At 42.3% G+C, this 2,704-nt stretch overlaps 1 non-coding gene across 1 annotated transcript; it reads left to right on the top strand.

Annotated features, from left to right (window-relative positions):
* Positions 1 to 2,304: 2,304 nt before the first annotated feature.
* Positions 2,305 to 2,379, top strand: LOC112632276. Its single transcript, XR_003121335.1, has one exon. It is a non-coding gene; the product is annotated as a small nucleolar RNA SNORD60 (small nucleolar RNA).
* Positions 2,380 to 2,704: the final 325 nt, after the last annotated feature.

The following is a 2,704-nucleotide window of genomic DNA, read 5'->3' as shown; positions in this document are numbered from 1 at the left end:
TTTCTATCATTGCTATAATGGATTAAAAAGATTCAATGAGAAAGTGCAGTAGTGCACAGGATTATCTTATTATCTTCATTAAATATTGCCTAAGAAAGTGATAATTATTGTAGTCAAACTGTCAAAGCCAAAGTGAGTCACAAGACAAATATTGTAGTTAAACCCTCTAGTTTCTCCAGTGCAGGCATTTGCCTAGAAAATGTAGGTTTCTTAGTTCTTCTGATTAACAGAGGAATGCTTTCTCAGGTGTGATAGACATACATGATCCCTTACCAAGATATTCCACTGAAGGAAACTTGCAGGTTGTGGATGTAAACGATTTAGGGCCATATCATGCCATTTTCTAAAAGGAGAATTTGAGAAATATTCCAAAAGACTAGAGGCTGCATAATTTGCAGTCAAGACATGCCACCCTCGAGTATTTGTAAACACACTTATGAGCATACGTGCCAGAGACATTTGCATATTATACTTTTTAATTGGTCTCGTGATTCCACATGGAAACCTTTAGTTGAATGGAAATTCTACTCCTCCCTTCTCTATAGACAAGAAAGTTTCCTATAATGCTTTCATAGGCTGGCTTACAAAAGAGAAGAGCAGTAGCTTGAATCATGTTTTTTAGCAAATATGTAACTTTTTCCCTTAGGGCAAGAATTCCCCTCCCTGCTAATCAAGTGACATTAGATATGTGGCAGCTCACTGATGTCACCTCCTCAGCGCTTCTCCATCCTTCAGTCCTCTGACATCAGAGGCCCCGACCAGGACTGGCTCTGTAATCTGTGGGGGTCTTTGTTCAAAAATTAGAAATTTCAAGATGGCAACAGTCAAGCATTAAGCCAGTGCTCTGTTCTGAGCACTGGGCTGTGCACACCTGCCCAAGTTGCATGCTCTTAAAGCTGGCCCTGTTCAGAGTCTGTTTGGCTGTCTCTACCCTATCAATGTGCCGACTTGCCCAATTCACTTTACTTTAGTAAATCTTCTATTTCTACACTGGAAATGAAATTGTCTCTTTCCCTGGCCATAGAAACAGGAGACCCCAAGCTTTCAGGGAACTGAAATGTCAGGACGAGTGGCTCTCCTTGTGACTCCTTCAGTTTCTTACTGTATTAGTCCATTCTCATGCTGCTAATAAAGACATACCGGAGACTGGGTAATTTATAAAGAGACTTAATTGACTCACAATTCTGCAGGGCTGGGGAGGCCTCAGGAAACTTATAATCATGGCAGAAGGGGAAGCAAACACATCCTTCTTCACGTGGTGGCAGCAAGGAGAAGTGCAGAGCAAAAGGGGGAAAAGCCCCTTGTAAAACCATCAGATCTCGGAAGAACTCACTAGCACAACAGCATAAGGGTAACTGCCCCTTGCCCCATGATTAAATTACCTCCCACAACATGTAGGGATTATGGAAACTACAATTTAAGATGAGATTTGGGTGAGGATACAGTCAAACCATATCACTTGCATCACTGCTAATTAAATATTCAAGCAACATTTCTCCTTTGGGCATTTTATAGGTCACAAACATCCCCTCATCTAACATTATTCTGTTATTTCATATGAATTGGATTGTTCTTTCCTGAAGTTTCAAGATGGATGTTGTGGTCACCGGACACCTAGCAAGTCTACCTAGATAACTCAAAAGAGGAAATTTAGGTCTAAGAAAAATTTGAGAACATTGGAAGAAATGGATCAAGGTTAATTTCAGAGGAGATTTTGAACTGACTCCAGGAGAATTTATTTCAGCAAATGAATTTATCATAGCGAATAATTATTGCATGGGTAGCATGGGATGGGTGGCACTCATTCATCAGTGAGTGAGGAATGGCCTGCTCGCTAAAGGAATTTATAGTTTAGTGAAAAGATGAGGCATGTATGCCCATGGTTTTAATGAGCATGACAGAAAAGCAGGAATCTGGGAAGGCTTCCTGACAGGTGGATTAGAGCTGGGCCTCAAATGATTTTGACAAATAGAGATGGAAAGTGAGGAAGGGTACTCCGGGAAGAACCTTTGTGAGCAAAGGCCTAGAGGTGGGGCAGTCCTGGCCGTGCTTGGGTAGTGGCAGATACTCCATTTATGAGGAAATATGCAGTCCATGTGAAGGGGAGTAGGAAATAAAGCTGCAAAAATGGCTGGGACAAGACTTACAAGGGGCTCAGATGCCAAGAGAAGGAGACTGAACTCTACAGAAAGCAATGTGAGAAGTGACTGTGGGGGCTGATAGTGGCTTTTGAATTTGGGAATTGTATGTTGTAATTTAGGAAGATGGACCAGGCAGTTGTGTTAGAAAAAATAGACGCTTGGGAGGATGTGATGAATTGCTTTAATTTCTGACACCTCGTATGAAAGCTGCACTTGCAGTCTTGCAAGACTGAGGCTTGGGGGAGAACAAAAAAAAAAAGAAAAAATAAGAAAAAAGAGAAATACTTGGGGTGGGAGGCAAGGCAGTTGGAAGGTTAGTGTTTGGGAGAACCGCAATAATGGCTTGAGCATGATTTGCAGCAAAAGGAATTAAATAGTTCTCAGGGTTGGCAGAGAATGCAAGGGGCACTGCAGATGACTCCATGGTTGGGTGGCTGGAAGGATGTTTGCCCACTTGATAGAAATATAGAGTTCGAGGTAGAAGGCGGTGTGAGGGGCATAAGCATGTCAGTGGGCCGATGGTGAGCAGGGGTGTCTGGCACACACAGGTTAGGACACATGGG

Source organism: Theropithecus gelada, chromosome 9 (genome assembly GCF_003255815.1).
Source record: "Theropithecus gelada isolate Dixy chromosome 9, Tgel_1.0, whole genome shotgun sequence".
Classification (NCBI taxonomy): Eukaryota; Metazoa; Chordata; class Mammalia; order Primates; family Cercopithecidae; genus Theropithecus; species Theropithecus gelada.
This window is presented reverse-complemented; position numbering and strand designations above follow the sequence as displayed.